At 41.1% G+C, this 18,892-nt stretch overlaps 1 long non-coding RNA gene across 1 annotated transcript in view; it reads left to right on the plus strand.

Moving 5' to 3' along the window:
* Positions 1 to 2,583: 2,583 nt before the first annotated feature.
* The window catches only part of LOC144768635 (uncharacterized), a 104,616-nt gene continuing 88,307 nt past the window's right edge, over positions 2,584 to 18,892 (plus strand). Inside the window, exon 1 of the long non-coding RNA XR_013598590.1 lies at positions 2,584 to 2,683. This is a non-coding gene — a long non-coding RNA (uncharacterized LOC144768635). The remainder of the gene's footprint in view (positions 2,684 to 18,892) is intronic.

Genomic DNA, 18,892 nt, shown 5'->3' on the forward strand with positions numbered 1-18,892 from the left:
GAAGCAAAGAAAAGACTTTTGGTGCATGGATTTATTTTTTTATATGGTCAGACTGGCTGTAATTGGTAGATGCCATATTTCGCTTCTGCTGGAGATGGATGGTGGACTTTCATATTCAAAAGTTTTAGAATCATTTGACCTATACCTTATAAGAAGTTACATTTTGAAAGATACTCACTTGCATAAGTCAGAGCGGACAGTCGCTCTTTGACTAAGACTGCTTGCCTTAGCAAAAAGTTAACAATTTAAATTAATATAGGTCTTATGATCTGTTGACTTATTACAGGAGGTATGGGAGTATTATAACTAGACCTGCAGAGAAGGACGAGGTGCGCTCTCTAAATTTGAGAGCCCATGTCCTAATCTGAGAGTTCCGGAAATGCCTCTGAGAAGAGTTTAACAATAAATTGTCCAGGGTTCTCCCTTTCTCTCCCCTCTGGAATGCAAAAAATACAAAGGTTTTTACGACGTTGGCAGTTTTCCAAGTCCTCAATCTTAAATTGAATTTTGTTAAGGTGCTGGTTGTGACATTCAATGGTCTTATTTGTAAGTGCCCCAGCATCCTCTAGATCAGACTCTTTGGAACGCCCACCATCTCTGTGCATGTAATGCATGAATATCGCTGACTCTTCAGCGATATTCATGCATTGCGGCCGTTTTTTATCGCATTTGCGATAAACCTTGGTAGTACCAAGGTTTATCTGCGATAAAAATCGCCGCAGCTCAGCGGTAAATTTTTGTCTCTAACCAAGCAATGGGGATAATTATCGCTATTGCTTGGTAATATGCCCAAGGGTTCTTCTGAAAAATAAATATATCACATTTATGCCATTCAGATTCGTGGGACAATTCTTTATTTTTTCTATGAACATAATATATCATGGAATATAGCATTAAAAAGTCTACTACAAAACCCAATGTGAAAATTCTGGACTTCTGATAGACCATAATCAAACCATACACTATCAATTTAAGACTTTGACAGCCTGCTCCTGAGGTTACTTGAGGAAGCCATTAGGTTCCTTCTGTCCTAGAATGTCTTAGATCATTGCCATTGCTGGACACTACTGAGAAGACTGAAAATAATCTAAAGCACAGCAACCTACCTGCTTATGCATGCCCCAAACCATCATTCCATCTCCATCTCATCGAACTGCATTGCTTGCGGGTTGATAGATTGAACTATTTGTAGCATCTTGACCTAACAAACACAGGTCCACAGTACTTTCAGTGTCTCATCCAGTATTACATTCCCTTTAGGGCTGTTTGGTCCACTAAATTAAATCTGACTCGTGTTTCTCCTATTACAAAAGGAAGCTCTTTTAGATACCTTGAGCCAACAATTTGGAACAGTCTACTAACTTATCCCGACATAGTCCTCCCGAATAATCTACCAAAGTCGGGGCAGAGACCTCTGCCTGGTAAATTATAGGAAAAGATAAAAAAGTGAATTTAAAAAAGAAATTACATTTTAATAAATGCAAATGCAATACATCAATTTTTTTTCTAAGGTTTAAATTCCTACCTAAAAAATACATGTTTTAGTATGCATGAACAATTATTAAATGTTTTAAAATAGGTATTTGTACATTATTTTTGTATATTTGAAATATGGTATAATTCAATAACGCGTATAGTCTATTTTTACATTGTTTTACAATAAGATTTGTACTTCTTTTAAATAATTAGATTTATTTGAACAATAATTCCTATTCATTGTTATTTTAATTACCTATCTTTATTAAGTTAAGTAATTTAATCATATTTTTTCTTATTTTTTGGTTATTAGTATATTGCACTGCTTTTGTGAAATCAAATAGTGTAAGTTACCTTTGTAAATTAGGCCATAGGTTCAGATTTGTATTTTTTAGTGAGTAGAAAAACTGTAGTACTAGTAAACTGACTATAAAATGCTGTTTGTTAATCAGACCCTTAAAGCCTGATTCACAAAGTGTAACTTACATGTTTTCAATCCCTCATTTGAAAAAGTGAAGTCTGAAAAGTCAAAATTTACAAGAGTAAACTTACTACATGTAGCTTACGGCCATACTTTACAACTCGCAGGCACTGTGTCTCATTTATGAGAGTCTTCATCCGCCGGAGCATCAAAAAAAGTAAGTCCCTCAATCATATCTATGAAGCGACGTTAAGCCACTCTGCATGGCTTGCATGACCTCATAGATATGAAGTACAAAGCAGCACATGTCGCTGCCATGCCTTGCTCTGCATGAAAGTGGCATTCCATGTGTGCTGTGGTCGGTTTTTTCAGCCAGCACACATTGATTTTGATGCTGCCTCAGATTTACTTAATCATGAAACTGTGTGCAGCGCCAAAGTCTTATGCCTCTCTAGAGCAGTTGTAACAAAGAGAAATATTTTAATTTCTCCCGGTTGTTTCCTCTCTTCATTTGTTCCAATCTGCAGATGGAAAGAGGTTAACCTCTTTGATTTGTTTTTGTGCAGGAAGGTGACCCATGGTGCAAAGGTGTCTACACCATATATCATACATACTGTGTATTCCTGCCCTTTCACATTGCTCAAATGTTTTTTTTTTCATTTCTTTTCTTTTTCAGTCTCAAAGTTATTACATACAGACCCAACCAACATGTTTCGCAAATGACAAGGCCTTCTTCAGGGTGGCTGACACATTCAAAAAGACATATATATCTACAGTGTTGTCCAGGTATGCGCATCTCCTCCGAACCTCAGGTTTATTACATATTCATTTGCTAGAACTAGCATAGTGCTTAGATATAACCAGTGAGCGTGTTAAGTACAATAAATTAGGATGTTACAAGTTGTCCCTATTTTCACTGTTACTGTAATTTCTGTATGTTTCCAGAATTTTTTGCACTAAATTCCGGCATTTTAAAATAAACATTTTAAAATAAATACATTGATTTGCATATTATGTTTCTATTGATATTGAGGGTCTAAATTATTAATTAACGATCAATTAGATTACCACTGCTTCATATTAGTAACCCAAAAGCTATTACTCTACTCCAGTATATATTGGGTTGGGTTCTGCGAGGCTACAGTGACTCAACAGTCACATTTATCTCTGGTGCTGCCATGGCTGTGAATTCCTATTTTGTAGAGCTGATCCAAATTCTCAGTTTGCGCAACAATAGGGAAGAGAGTGTCTGTGAGAGGCCAACATGGTCATAGGAGACCCTCTGGAAAGATCCAGTGGCCATAACATTGAGTTCACTTGTATTTACACATATGCCAGTATAGACTGGTAAAACCCTATAGGTGAATCCAGCTCATGCTTCCTCTTAACAACTTTGCCCAGAATCCGGTAGCAAGTCGTATCTGGAAATGGCTGCTTGCCTGAACATATTTCAGGGGAGATTTACTAAGATTTCATGCCTTTTTTTTGTCACAAAAGTGATGCAAATTGGGACATAATCTTTTTTTTTTCTGATTTACTTTCCAGCGCTAAATTTGTTTAGTGCTGGAAATAATGGTAAAGAAATGCAACTCAGTGCAAATCATTGCTTTACATTGCTGAGCGCCAAGGGGGTGTACCACGGGTGGAGCAAGGGCATTCCAATGCAACTACCCAAGGCTTCTCATGTTAAACTCAAGGTACTAAACTAAGTAAAAAGGTTTAGCATAAGAAAACTGTGGGCGTTCAAAGTAGGTGAAAGGAAGGAGAATGCTTTCATTTCTCATTCCTTTTCTGACTTTGCATGTGTGCTGCACTGTAAAGCACACATACAATAAGGGAAATGGCTTCAAGTTAATATAAGCATAGTATTTTTACTGGAATAGTTCCAATCCACTACAAAACCTATGCTATACTCGGGGAGATCCCCTTGCACCCTCGTGCAAGGTTGTCCCCGTGGCACAAGCCAGCTGATTTCAGCATCAGCACAAGGGAAAAGGGAGGAGGGTGCCCTATTTTAGTAAATTAGACACTCTTCTCTTCTTTCCTTTTCACGCTGCTCAGCACAGTATTTGTGCCTGCTGCAGTGCACTATGTGAAAAAAAATTAAATCTCCACCCTAATGTGTTAATCCTTTACCTCCAAAACTTCACTTTCATTCTCCTCAAATTATTGTTCCTCAAACAAAGGGGCACATCTACAAACATTTTCAACTACTAAGTGAAGCAAAGAAAAGACTTTTGGTGCATGGATTTATTTTTTTATATGGTCAGACTGGCTGTAATTGGTAGATGCCATATTTCGCTTCTGCTGGAGATGGATGGTGGACTTTCATATTCAAAAGTTTTAGAATCATTTGACCTATACCTTATAAGAAGTTAAATTTTGAAAGATACTCACTTGCATAAGTCAGAGCGGACAGTCGCTCTTTGACTAAGACTGCTTGCCTTAGCAAAAAGTTAACAATTTAAATTAATATAGGTCTTATGATCTGTTGACTTATTACAGGAGGTATGGGAGTATTATAACTAGACCTGCAGAGAAGGACGAGGTGCGCTCTCTAAATTTGAGAGCCCATGTCCTAATCTGAGAGTTCCGGAAATGCCTCTGAGAAGATTTTAACAATAAATTGTCCAGGGTTCTCCCTTTCTCTCCCCTCTGGAATGCAAAAAATACAAAGGTTTTTACGACGTTGGCAGTTTTCCAAGTCCTCAATCTTAAATTGAATTTTGTTAAGGTGCTGGTTGTGACATTCAATGGTCTTATTTGTAAGTGCCCCAGCATCCTCTAGATCAGACTCTTTGGAACGCCCACCATCTCTGTAGAGCGAGTGGAGATCTTGTTGGTAACTTTATCTAATGATTGCTGGATAGTTTCACTGCCACAACAGCCAGGGATCAGAGATTCCTGTCAGTGGTACAGCAGTCTCGAGCCAGCAATATGCTTGGGGTGACCCCTGTAGCCCCGCCAAGCATATCACAAGTTTCCCCTCTGCCACCGCTTTCATGGCGGTTCCTACTCCATGAAATACAAAACAGAGAGGAAACAAAAGGGCCTGACAGAGAGTCCCCTGCTGCTTAAGGGTCATGGGGTGCATGCAGGGAGGCACATATGGTGCCCCTCCTGTCCATGCACCACAGGACCTGCACAGCATGGATTGCAGCAGTCCATGCTGTGCATGTACTTCCTTTGATGTTCCCATTGTGTAGCCTATTTCATAGGCACTGCTGTGGGCCCACCATAGAACCAACAGCCATTGATTGTAAAAGTAATAATATGGTGAGTAGTGCGCACATAGGTTTGGAGGTGTGCGAGCTGGGTGGCAGCAGGGCTGAGCATTCCCAGACAGCCATACTTGTAATCAGGGCCAAAATGAGTACGATTTACTATTACCACTCCAATTTAAACCAATTTGGGAAAGGTTTGAACACTAAAGGTAATACATTTACTATTCACATTCCAATCTAAACCAATTTGGGGAAATTGATGCTCACTATAGTGATAACATTTACTATTCCGACTCCAACATAACCGTATTGAGGAAGATGTTGGACACTAAAGGGGTGACATTCACTATTCCCACTCCAATGTAACCATAAAAGGGAAGGTGTTGCACATTAAAAGTGTAACATTTGCTATTCCCATTTCAATATAAACCAATTTGGAGAAGGTATTGGATACCAATGGGGTGTAATTTGCAATATCAACTTCAATGTAAACCATATTGGGGAAGATGTTGGGCACTAAGTAGGTAACATTTACTATTCCCGCTCCAATCTAACCATATTAGGGGAGTTGTTGGACTATGAAAATAGTGAAGGGCACTAAAGGGGTGTCATTTAGTATTCCCACTCCAATTTAAACCATATTGGGAAAGGCTGTGGACACTAAAGGGGTGATAGTTACTCTTCACACACCAATTGTATCATATTGGGGAAGTTGTTGGACACTAAAGAGTTTGGGCCTGATTCACAGAATGAACTTAAGACTCAATCCTAAACTTACCAGAGGTCCTGAGTCAGCATTCAGCCGTGAGGGCAACGGCTTTAGCGGACGGAGCATTTTCTTCACCCTTGCTGTAAGGGGACAGTGGGGCCACTTTCGCGCCGTGAGGGAAACGGCAGCGGGGAGACTACAATCCCCAGGTGCCCCGGGACCCGCGGCGCACTACACACGCCACCACCAGCGACCGGAGGTGCTACAAAGCACCGGACCGCCTCCTGCACCGTGGGGGGACTTACCAGAGGTCCTGAGTCAGCATTCAGCCGTGAGGGCAACGGCTTTAGCGGACGGAGCATTTTCTTCACCCTTGCTGTAAGGGGACAGCGGGGCCACTTTCGCGCCGTGAGGGAAACGGCAGCGGGGAGACTACAATCCCCAGGTGCCCCGGGACCCGCGGCGCACTACACACGCCACCACCAGCGACCGGAGGTGCTACAAAGCACCGGACCGCCTCCTGCACCGTGGGGGGACTTACCAGAGGTCCTGAGTCAGCATTCAGCCGTGAGGGCAACGGCTTTAGCGGACGGAGCATTTTCTTCACCCTTGCTGTAAGGGGACAGCGGGGCCACTTTCGCGCCGTGAGGGAAACGGCAGCGGGGAGACTACAATCCCCAGGTGCCCCGGGACCCGCGGCGCACTACACACGCCACCACCAGTGACCGGAGGTGCTACAAAGCACCGGACCGCCTCCCGCCCCGCGGGACGCGCGCGGACAGCGCCGGGCTAAGCCCGGGCAAAGGGCGGGCCCTCTACGGCCCTCATCGGCAGGAGGAGGCAGGGGCAGGGCCAGAATCCCTGTCAGAAGCTCAAGAGGCAATCAACGGACCAAGTAAGACTGTATTGTTTCTAACAGCCCCAGGTACTTTTTATTTAGTTGCCTAGGCTCTGCGCTACATTAGCTATAATGTCGAAAAAGAACCAAGGTCCTCAAGCTAATAATATGAAGAACTATTTGGTCCAGACTGTGGAAAAAATCAACTCCCAAAGGAGAGATTCATTGGGTCTTAGTCAGTCACCTGACCTACGTTGTTTATCCCCCTCCCTAATCCCATTACCGGATGATATAGTCTCCTTACAGACCTTCCCTGATGCCAGTTATATGTGTCCGAAACCACTGGAATCCGGCCCCATGACCAGTAACGTACCATCTGGATCTGGCTCCGAGGTTCTCTTAGTGGACCTTGGGAATCAAGTGGTCAGTGATGAGGACCAGGAAATTCTTGCATCCCCCACCGATGATGATACCTCTATTACTGAATTTCCCTCCTGTTCGGATTCCGGAAAAAATAAAAATCCACCTAGGCGAGGTGGTCTGAGATCTGGGACTAGGAGGAAGAGGGTTAATACCCCAAAAGTTCCTCCTAAGGAGACTCGAGGGGGGCGTGCAAAGTCTACCAATACCATTGATGAGGACTTATTCGATAGACTCACTGAGTTAATTGATGTGAAAATCAAAACCATCGTCAAGCCTTTGCTTTCTAAAATCGATAAACTTCAATCCGAGATTAAAAAATTGGGAGGGCAGATGAACAAACTAACTGAGGGGGTTGACTGTGTTAAGACAGCTGTGGTAAATATGGGTAAGAGTAGAAGTCAGGATGATGATCAAGAGAGGGTGATTCCAGTTGTAGCCCCTAGTAATTCACCATCCCAGCTTCCTGACCAACCTTTTGGCAGTTTAGGTACCAGTAGAGGGGAGGGCTCCTTAACGGTTGAGATACCCCCTGCTCAAGACCAGCCAACTGACCCACTTCAATTTATAGTTGAAGCCTCCCCGGTCGTCCTAGTTCTGGCGAACGTCCCACCACTAGAAGCTGGTACTGAGGAATTTCCATCGTCCCTGTCTAATAAAGCCCTACAGTGGCTAACAACAAATATGAGATTAGCTCCAGGGGGTGGGCGGCAGCTGGCCCAGGAAATTAAAACAGCCAAAAGGGTCTCATGGCTGGGCAATCGCCCTAAAAAATTTAAGGGGGATTGCGTAGCAGTAAGTTTTACTCACACAGGGGTGTTACCCAACATCCTAATTAACTTACTCCCACCACAACGCAGGCAGGGTTCTGTTGTACCATTGACACTTAAATTCTTTTATGGTGAACAACAGAATGTCACATACCCTAAAACACCAGCTTTTGCCTGGGATTCTAACCCTGATACACACCAGAGATGGGGTTTTGAACAAACTCGCAATACAGTGAATCATTCTGTACCCCAAGGGTTTCAGAATCCTTTTGCTCAACCCCTCTCACTGTCCAACCGCTTTGCACCCCTTTCATTTTTAGACCACAATGATTGACTTCAGCCAGAACAACCCGTAAAGCCTAGGATCAATGTGCCTGTTTTTAGTATCCTTACCTGGAATATTGCTGGCATTAAGACAAAGGCAGATAATGCAACCTGGTTAGATTTTATATCCACGTATGACGTTATCGCCTTTCAGGAAACCTGGGACACTAACAACACCTTTTCTCTTGATGGCTTCAGCTACTTTAGTATTCCTGCCGTGGCTAGCTCAGCAGGAAGGGCTAAGGGGGGCTTGATTAGCCTGTTTAAACTTGATATTAAGGGATGCCTTAAGGTACTAGCCTCAGGTTCAGAACACTGCCTTATCGTTGAATTGTCTCATGCTGAGTCTCCTAATATTTTGTTTATTAATTTTTATAACCCCAATGCTGCCGATTGTACGTCATATAGTCTCGGTAGATTGGATGATTTCCTGTCAGTCTACAGTGAGGATGTTAATGTATTCGAAATTATTTTTTTAGGGGATTTTAATATTCATCCGTGCTTATTATCATGTGTTTGTGATGACGTTGAATCCCCCCCGAACAGTGCAATGGTTCATCTGGCGCACAACAAGCAGGGGGAATGTCTAGAAAACTTTCTTGCTAGATGGAACCTTTATGAATCTAGTTGTGGGGAGGAGGATAGGGCCCCTACTTTTAAGGGCTCAGACAATGGCTCTATCATTGATTATATTTTTATCTCTGCATGTTTTTTATCTAATGTTTTTATGTATAGAACTGTGATATCTGTTTTTAGTGACCACAACCCAGTTTCTCTGGATATAGGAGAGGGTGGATTATTAGGACGCATCCATGGTTCAACCTTTATGGATGGACCAATTAAAGTTAAGGACCAAAGACGCAGACTCAAATGGGACAGCTTAACCCCAGAACCATTCATTCAGGAACTTTTGTTAGACGCTGAGGAAGAGGTTGGGGTCTGCTTATCGAATGATGCTAATGATGGGGATGTCATTCTCGCATTTACCAATATATGCTGTAAGATAAGTGGTAGGCTCTCTGTGATCAGTAAGACCAAGACAAAACCTCCTAAAAGATGGTTTGATCACAGTTGTTCCCTAGCACATTCTGTGCTGCTTAATGCCCTCAAATCCGATCCAAAGGATCGTGACCTTATTAGGACTAGTAGGGCCTTATATAAAAAAGCTATTGCAGCCAGAAAGAAAGAGCTTAAAGATGAAGCTTGGGCGCAACTTACAGATTCAGCCATATTAAAAAATAGTGGGGAGTTCTGGAGAATTGTTAATCAACCCCTTCTCACAGGCGAGGATAACTCCCCTCTGGAAGCAAATATTCCAGATCAGGACTGGATTCAACACTTCAGAGAGATATACTCAGGCCAGTCTCTAGCTAAGAATAGTGCTTATGAAGAGTCTACTATCATACTGGGTAACCACTTGCACTTTGAAGTTGAGGACATTTTAGACGCCATTAGTCGAACTCTGACAAAAAAGGCACCGGGACCGGATGGTGTTCCGGCCGATGCCTTTAAATGTTTTCCCAACTTCTGGTCAAGATTGCTTTGCAGGGTTTTTAACGCCTTAAACCGTGACAACATCCCGAAGTCCTGGAAAACTTCAACTATTATTCCGGTTTTTAAAAAAGGCAATAGGCAGGACCCTGTATGCTATAGGCCCATTTCACTGATAGACTCCTCAGTCAAAATCTTGGGGAGAGTTCTATTAGCAAAACTGAATACATGGGCCACCGAGAACAACATCTTGAGCAATGTGCAATACGGGTTTAGACCCAAGAGAAGCACTCTGGACCAGTGCCTCAATCTCCATCTACTGATTGAGAAATACACCAGAGCTAAGGATGGGTCCATGTACCTAGGGTTCATGGACCTCTCCTCTGCATTCGATATGGTCAATAGATCTAAGCTTTGGGGTAAACTGGTTGAGATGGGTCTGGACAGATCTATAGTCAGCTTACTGTCCGACCTGCATTCTGGCCTGTCTGCTAAAGTTAGAGTCTCTACTGATGGAAGATGTACTGAAGTGTTTGCTTCGGAAAGAGGTGTCCGTCAGGGATGCATCTTGGCACCTCTACTGTTCACGCTGTATGTGAATGCCTTAGAGCCCGCCCTAAGAGGGGTCACCTGCGATATTCCACGTGCGGGGGAACAGGGTATTCCAGTTCTCCTGTACGCGGATGACGCGGTGCTTCTGGCGCGAACAGGAGTGGGGCTACAACGGCTGCTGGATGCTTTCGAATCCTTCATGGGTTCCTTAGACCTGAAAATTAACGCAAAAAAATCCCAGATTATGCTTATGGGTCTGGCCTCAAGGAAATCCGCCCATAAAACCTTTCTCTGCGGAAGGGAAAAACTTGTTCGGGTTACTACTTTCCCCTATCTAGGGATCACTTTTGACGAAAAAGGTAGTTGGGGCCCTCACGTAAAAAGTAGAGTAGCTACACTGGCTAGAACTTCCGCGGCCCTACATGGCTTTTCAAAAAGATTAGGGGGCAGGCCTTTTGAAGCTATTAGTAAAATATACAAAGCCAAATGTATCTCTGTAGCTTCATATGGGAGCTCCCTTTGGGGGCATAAAAGAGTTGACCCCATACAGACCGCGGAAAACAGATTTTTCAGATTAGTTTTGGGCGTCCCGCAGTCAACCCCATCCTATACTGTCCACCAGGAGATAGGAGAAGGCTTCATTAGCGATATGGTTAGAATAGCCCCATTAATCGCATGGCTCAAGCTGTGGCTTAATCCTGAAATTTCCCTAAACCATTCCATAATAAGGGACTGTTTGACCCTGGATAATGTACACAAGATTGGATGGTTAAAGTACATTAAGGACAGTTTTTGTAGGTTGGGGAGGCCTGAACTTTATACAGCCATTGACTCTATAACATCCAATGACGTTGTATTCATCAAGGCTACCATGAAAGACCTTCTTTCCTTGGAGAGGGAGGAAGTCGAGCTACAGAAACCCTGTGTTAGGGCCAGCCTCCTGCTGGCTATACCTAGTGGTCCTGACAACTACCTTAATGTGGTGACTAACCCTTATCATAGGTTCATTTTAACCCGTTTTAGACTTAACCTAATTCATTTTAACTTGGGTTTTTACTCTGAGTGGAGTACCCCGGAAAAGGCCCCGCCATGTTCATGTGATCTTTTTTCAGATCAGAGCACAATGCACTTTATAATGTTTTGTAGCCATTATAACGATGCCCGGAGGCAGTTTCTCGTTCCTATACTTAAGGAAGCGGGATTCATTCTGGTCCGACCTGCTCTTATTTACCTACAAATGTTGCAAACTCCCAGGATCATGTTTTTCGTGGCAAATTTCCTGGTAAGAGCAATAAGAAGCAGGAATACCAGACTCAAGAGTGCAGACTTGCTTATTAACTAGTCGGGCTGATGGCAACTTCAGGTTAACGAATTTTAGATTAAAGTGTGTATCTTAGTAGAACAATTATTCGGGGATTATTCCTTGGGATATTGCACTTTATCATGCACTTTACTATTAATGTACTTTAATACCACGCAATTACAAAGTCTTAATGATTTGCACATGGTACATTGCTTTTTATCTGAAATGCTCTTTTTTAAAGTTTTAACTGTTTTTTAATTGTTTTTAATCTGCTTTTTTTTTTATTCATGTTATTTGTTGTTTTTTATGCCATTGTCTTTGTATGATATTAAGTTATCGCAATAAAGAACTTTGACTGACTGACTGACTGACTGACTACTACTATTTTGGTATTCACAGAATGCACTTACTACTTTTGGCATTCACCGAAAGAACTTACTACTTTTGGTATTCACAGAAGTTAGGATTTTGTCTTAAGTTTGTCTTAAGACAAATTTAAGACAGACTTAAGACAGACTTAAGACAAACTTAAGACAGACTTAAGAGAGACTTAAGGCAGACTTAAGACAAAATCCTAACTTAAGTTTGTCTTACGTCTGTCTTAAGTTTGTCTTAAGACAAACTTAAGACACATCCTTCTGTGAATACCAAAAGTAGTAAGTTCATTCTGTGAATACCATGAGTAATAAGTGCATTCTGTGAATGCCAAAAGTAGTAAGTGCATTCTGTGAATACCAAAATAGTAGTAAGTTTAGGATTGAATTTTAAGTTCATCCTGTGAATCGGGCCCTTTATTTTTACTATTTCCACTCAAATCTAAACCAATTAAAGGATGTTGCAAAGGACTGATATTTACTACCTGGCCGCCAAAACCTGGAACTCCCTCCCGACCGACCTGCGCCTGACCCAAGACCACCTCTCCTTCAGGAAGAAGCTGAAGACCTGGCTGTTCGAGCAGTAGCGGCACCCCCCCTCCCCCAGCGCCTTGAGACCCTACGGGTATGTAGTGCGCTCTATAAATGCCATTGATTGATTGATTGATTACTACTCTAACTCCAATCTAACAATATTGGGGAATGTGTTGGATAGTAAAGGGGTGACATTCACTATTCACACTCCAATGTAACCACATAAGAAAAGGCTTTGCACATTAAAGGTGTATCATTTGCTATTCCCACTCCAATATAAACTAATTTGGGGTAGGTTTTGGATACTAAAGGAGTGTCATTTACAATTTCCACTTCAATGTAAATCATATTGGGGAAAAAGCTGAACACTAAGAATGTGACATTTACTATTCCCACTCCAATCTAACCATATTGGGGAAGGTTTTGGACATGGACATGGTGACATTTACTAATGCCACTACCATCTAAACCATATTGTGAAGGTCTTGGACACTAAGGGGCTGATAACAATGCTGGGCAGTGTTGCCTCTGCCTGACATAGTCTCAGTCATCAGACCGATCGGCACCCGGTCAGCGGTCCCGACCAGCCCACTAGGATGCGATCCAACACTGTTGGGCCGCATTCCTACATTTTACAATGGGTGCATGTATTCTGGCCTTAAACTGACCAAAAGGCATGTTCCCATTGTGAAATGGGTGGTGCAGTTCATCCCTGCACCCCGGGTCAGACATCTCAAGGTGCCTGCCACAAGGTGCCAAGACTAACAGGAGGGCACCACAGGTGCCCCCTTGGCCTACAAGTGCAGGCTGTAAACCCAAGGGGGCCAGCCTGGGGGTCCCGAAAGGCGAATGTCGACAGCCTTTCTGTGTCTGAAGGGTCACCACGGAAAGGCTGCTGAAACCCTACATCGCAATCCCAAGGGTGAAACGAGCCACCCTTGAGATTACAGGCCACATTTCGACTGGCCATCGGGCTCTATGAGCCCATCAGAATCTAGCACGAATGACCGGTCGTATTCCTTACCAACCCCCTCCATTGTAGTGAGGCAGTCGGAAAGGAATCTGAGTAGCATATTATTATGCGGTCCTAAAGGCCCCGAATGAGGATCCAAGCTTTTAAGACTGCATCAAAATCGTCCCTGAAAGGGGTGCCATTTACTATGCCCACTCCAATTTAAACCATATTGGGAAAGGTGGTGGACACTAAAGAAGTGATATTTACTATTCCCACAGCAATCAGATCATATTAGTGAAGGTGTTGGACAATAAAGGGTTTACATTTACTATTCCCACTCCAATCTAAACCAATTCAAGGATGGGATAAATGACTAACATTTATTATTCCCAATTCCAAAGTGGTGTATTTACTATTCCCACTCCAATTTAAACCATCTGGTGATGGACACTAAAGGGATGAGATTCACCCTCCACACCCCATTCTAAAACAATTCAAGGAAGGTTTTGGACATTAAAAGAGCGCATTCCAATCCCAACCAATTTGCGGAAGGCATTGGAAACTAAAGGGGTGACATTAACTATCCCCACTCCCATCTAATCATATTGAGGAAGGTGTTGGATACTAAATGAATAATATTTACTATTGGCACTCCAATCTAAACTAATTTGGGGAAGATGTTGGACATTGCACTTTGGATATTTACTAATACCATTCCAATCCACAGTATTTTGGGGAAGGTATTAGACATTGAGGGGGTTACATTTACTATTCCCACTCCAATCTAAACCAACTTAGGTAAGATGTTGGAAACTAAAGGCGCAAAATGATTTTTCCCACTCTATTTGAGAAAGGTGATGGACACAAAAAATGTGTCATTTACTATTCCTTGTCCAATTGTACCTTATTTGGAAAGTTGTTGGGGCACTACAGGTGTGAACTGTAATATTCCCAGTCCAATCTAAAACAATTTGAGAAAGGTGTTGGACACTAAAGGGGTTACATTTACTATTCCTCCTTCAAATTAAACTCTACCTGGAGAAGGTGTTGGACACTAAATAGTTGAAATTTACAATCTCAATTTCAAAATAACATTCCCATGAAATGTTAGAATATAAAAACATCACAAAGACTATCAATACCACATATTCTGGCATTTTGTTTGTATTTTAAAATGTTGTAAAATATTACTTAAAACACACTAATTTAAATGCAGGCCTTTATATTCATAAAGTTTTGAAATTACTAAATAATATGAACAAATGCATTTTAAAACAAAAATGTATTTGTATTCATTGACTAAAAAAACCCACAAAATTAACAATAGAATTTTTTTTTTAAATTGCAAACATTTCATATTTTTAAAAATTATACAAAATTGAAGTTAACATTAAAAATATTTTTATATTTAAAAAACACACATGTTTTAAATTAATTATTGTTTAACATAAAATCATTTCTAAATATTAATATTTACAAACAGTTGTAACAATGATGTTACTATTATTAATATGTGTTTATTAAATATATAAGTTACTATTAACATATATCTTAAGTATCATCACATTACAATATATTAATATATTATTATAATAAAATACATTTTCTTCATATATTTGAATATAAGTGTACATTCTTCAAAAATCTCCTAAAGCTGATCCACTAAAAAACAAATATCCTTCTACTAGAACAATGAATAATTTGATACATTATTACAACTATAAAAACTAACTTCAACAAGTCCTTAAAAACATACTGAAAAATATGTACAAACACACTACAATACATTACATATTAATTAACTCATACAAGCGATATTACATTCAACAATATTTTCATCAATGATATGTTTTATAACAGTATTTAAAACAACGCTACAAGCAATATTTTTCCCTTTGATATTCCTGTTGATAATATTTTTGATGTTCTGATAGTCTTGACACAATATTTTTGTATTGCAATATTTTTTTCCGATATTCTATCCAAACACCACCTCTCGCACCACAGAGGACTGAGGGCCATAACGCCACAGATTGATAACCACAACAGCCAATGCTCAAAATATTATGTTGAAATGCTTGGGAAATCCGCCCCCAGCAAAAGGTCACACCTTTTTCGCAATGCTTCATGAAGGATAACAAGATAGGCCTCCTCCAGAAGACACATCTCCTATAAAGGAATAAACACTGGTTGAAATTAAAGTGATTCACCATGCAATATATCTCTTTTAACCATTGCAAGTTAGCTGATATTGTATACAGGACCATGTCCTTTTGGATTTCCATTAAGGTATATTTCTTTACTCTGATCACAATCCATGCCTGCAATATTGTCACATAATGATCCTCTGTGAAATTCTTCCTCTTGACATTACTTAAATTGACATTACAGGAATATATTTGCAGGTAGAGGCAGAAATATCTTGGCAGGTGTTGTTTATTACTGTACGGGCCCCACATAAAACAAATCAGCTCAAGATGCGGGTCGGACAAGTTTCTTGGAATGAAAAGAGGTTAGAACTAGATAAAGTAAGGGAGCTCTTGGTCACTCATAAACAGATGAGGTCACAGAAAACTTGGCAGCATCTCATTACAGCTTTTGGACAAGGCCCTTTGGGACCACTTCCAGAATGCAAATGATTTACCACCTGCTTTGAATTGGTGGTAAAATATTCATGATTTGCAGCTGGATTTCAGTTGCAAAACACAAATGCATACCTTAAGGAACCAGTGTTTGGAAGAAAAACCCTCAAAACTCCCCCATCCAATAATGATTATTTTTCAAAAAGTTACATGAGTTTAGTACATTTAAGGGGTTGCAAACAGATGTACCAAAACAAAGAGGGGCATATTCTCAAAGACTTATCACTGATTTATCGGCACTTTAGCACCGCAAAAGTGGTGATAGATTTATCGCCCTATTATCAAGCATGTGCAAATTGCCGACATCGCCAGTTTTCCAGCAATAGCTGCGGCAAAAAACATTGCCACGGATGAGAGCAACAACTAATTCCAGTGATATGCAGTGTAGGCGTTCCGGTGAAAAAACACACAAAAACACCACTTAGCGACATTCTCAATGACCAGTCTGATCTGCGATACAATCCAAAAACAGGCGATAATGCGCATTAGCAGCAGTGATTTAACACCTGCCTTTTACTGGTGTTAAGCAGGACGACAACCTGCAGTATGAAAGGGAGCCCAGCCCAGAGCCGCATCTGAAGACCAACACATGTCATGGAGCTACTGATCATGCCACCCCCCCGGACTTCCACCCTGGTCGTTACTCACCCTGTTGTTGTTGGCTCAGGTAACGTTATGCAGTGTACGGTCCCTCAACTCTTGCCACCATCTCCCTAATGATGGTCCCAGGCTGGTCCTCCATGGGGCTTGTGGGGTTCTGGTTGTCCTCTGTGCTTGCTCCGGCTACCTCCATGGTGCTTCAAAGTTGTTTGTGTTTTTTGTTGCCACCTTTATAGTGATTTTTTCCGCCTGACCTGTGGGACTTGCAGGCATGGCGCTGCTTATCTCTAAATTTTCTATTGCAGTTGGGCCCATCATAACTTTTTTTCACGATCGGGTTTAGATTTTTATCGATGTCCCAATGATTTTTATTGCAGACATTTGATGGGTTATCAGCAAACTATCGCATGTTACCGCTGTGTTGTGAATACGATGTTATCACAGAGTTATTTTGCCGCGATAGACAGAGATATGAAAATTTGCGTTAGCTTATTTTGGCAATTATTATCGAACGTTCTTGAGAATATCCCCCAGAGCGAGTGACAATCAAAGCACTTTGTACATCAGGCCCTTAGAGAGATTGGTGTCATCTACCAATATGGTGAGCATTGTTTCTTTTCTCTCTATATTTCAACTGCCTTTCTACAAAAACAACCCAGTCACCACTTCCAATGAGCAATAATATTGACTTCCTCCGCAGGGGTAGAGAGCAGAAAGTAAAGGTTGTCTTTCATATTTGTGCCTGTTAAGACATGAAAGGGTCTAGGTGAAAAGACTGCTGGCCTCGTGTACTAAAACTGCGTTCGGTAAAAGTTGTTTTAATTTGCACACTAACTGTCACTGAATGCATTTATATTTGTGATACAATCTATGCCTTAAAAAGTCAGAATTGTGGTTGGTCGCAATTTTAGCCTACCTCTTAAATATCAAAGAGGTAGCTCCGAAATTGTTACCAACTACAATTGGCAACTATGACAGGCATGCTAGCATGCTGGCATCAGCAGATCACAAGGTTTGCAATTGATTCTTAATAAAGCAATATGTTTTTTGTAATACAGCCTATTTTCCCAATTAGAAACAGAATGTAATTAAAAAGAAAAATGTTTTGTTTTACAAACATGGACTTGGAAGTTGGCATAGTGCAGCACAGAAAGCCACCATGCTGCCTGTCCCATGTCACAGTGAAAGGGCAGGAATGCACTGTATTTATCCAATACTGTGCATTCCTGTCCTATCCCTCTGCGCTGATGTCATTTTCTCAGTCTAGCGCTAATGCAGGTAGCCTTGCAACATGGTGTAAGGGTACCTGTGTTGTCAGTAGTATTGCTTTTGTGCAGGAAGGTATTCCTTCTTGCACAAAAATAATCCTGAGAGGCATTTTTTTCTCTCTATGAGTGAAGCACACATACAAAGAAAGATAAACATGGAGACATGTCTCCTTATAATTCCTCACCCTGAGAGTCGTAAGATTTAGATACATACCGAGTTTTACACGTCCTTGTAAACCTGGAAATATGTCAGAAACCGTGAGAGTTGTGTGGGAAGTTGGAAACACCTGTAATGCCCATGGAGTGCCACCCTTGAGTAGAATAAGACAACACAGCAATTTGCACAGCAGTGCCTCTCTAAGCCAAGCAAGGAGGCGTGTGGCTTCATAAATCTGACTCAGATCTTTGCGTCATGTGCGTATTACTTTCTTGGTGCAAACATGATGTAAGGCTCTCATAAATATGCCTCATGATTCATTAATAAACAAAGGTACCTTCAGCAAGTGCATAATCCCCAAAAATATTTTCATTAACATTTACAAAGGCTGGGTTAACACTTTATTTGAGGTGGTAGTAAAATATTAATGTTTTGCAACTACAATTCAGTAGCAAAAAGTTATTATATACCATAATTAATCCACATTTTAAAGGAATGTCTTTAACATGCCTCTTCAAAATACCAATTTTTAATGGTTTTCTAAAATCATTTAAATACTTAGCGAACCCTATCCATATCGTTAAATGTACTTTAAACCTTTTAAAAAGTATTTAGCATTTACGAATGCTAAACTCTTTAGTATATGGAGCCCACTCTCCCATACGCCCTAAACTATAAACCACAGTTGATGCCCTTCATTTATCTTATTCATCTTCTTTTTCTAAACAAATATTTCCGCAGATTTAGTCAAAAATCCACTCTCACTTAGGTCTAGTAATACCCAGTCACATAGGTAGTCACATAGGTTAGTCATCTGCTGATCCTTCGTAGACA

The sequence above is a fragment of the Lissotriton helveticus genome, chromosome 1_1 (assembly GCF_964261635.1).
Source record: "Lissotriton helveticus chromosome 1_1, aLisHel1.1, whole genome shotgun sequence".
Classification (NCBI taxonomy): Eukaryota; Metazoa; Chordata; class Amphibia; order Caudata; family Salamandridae; genus Lissotriton; species Lissotriton helveticus.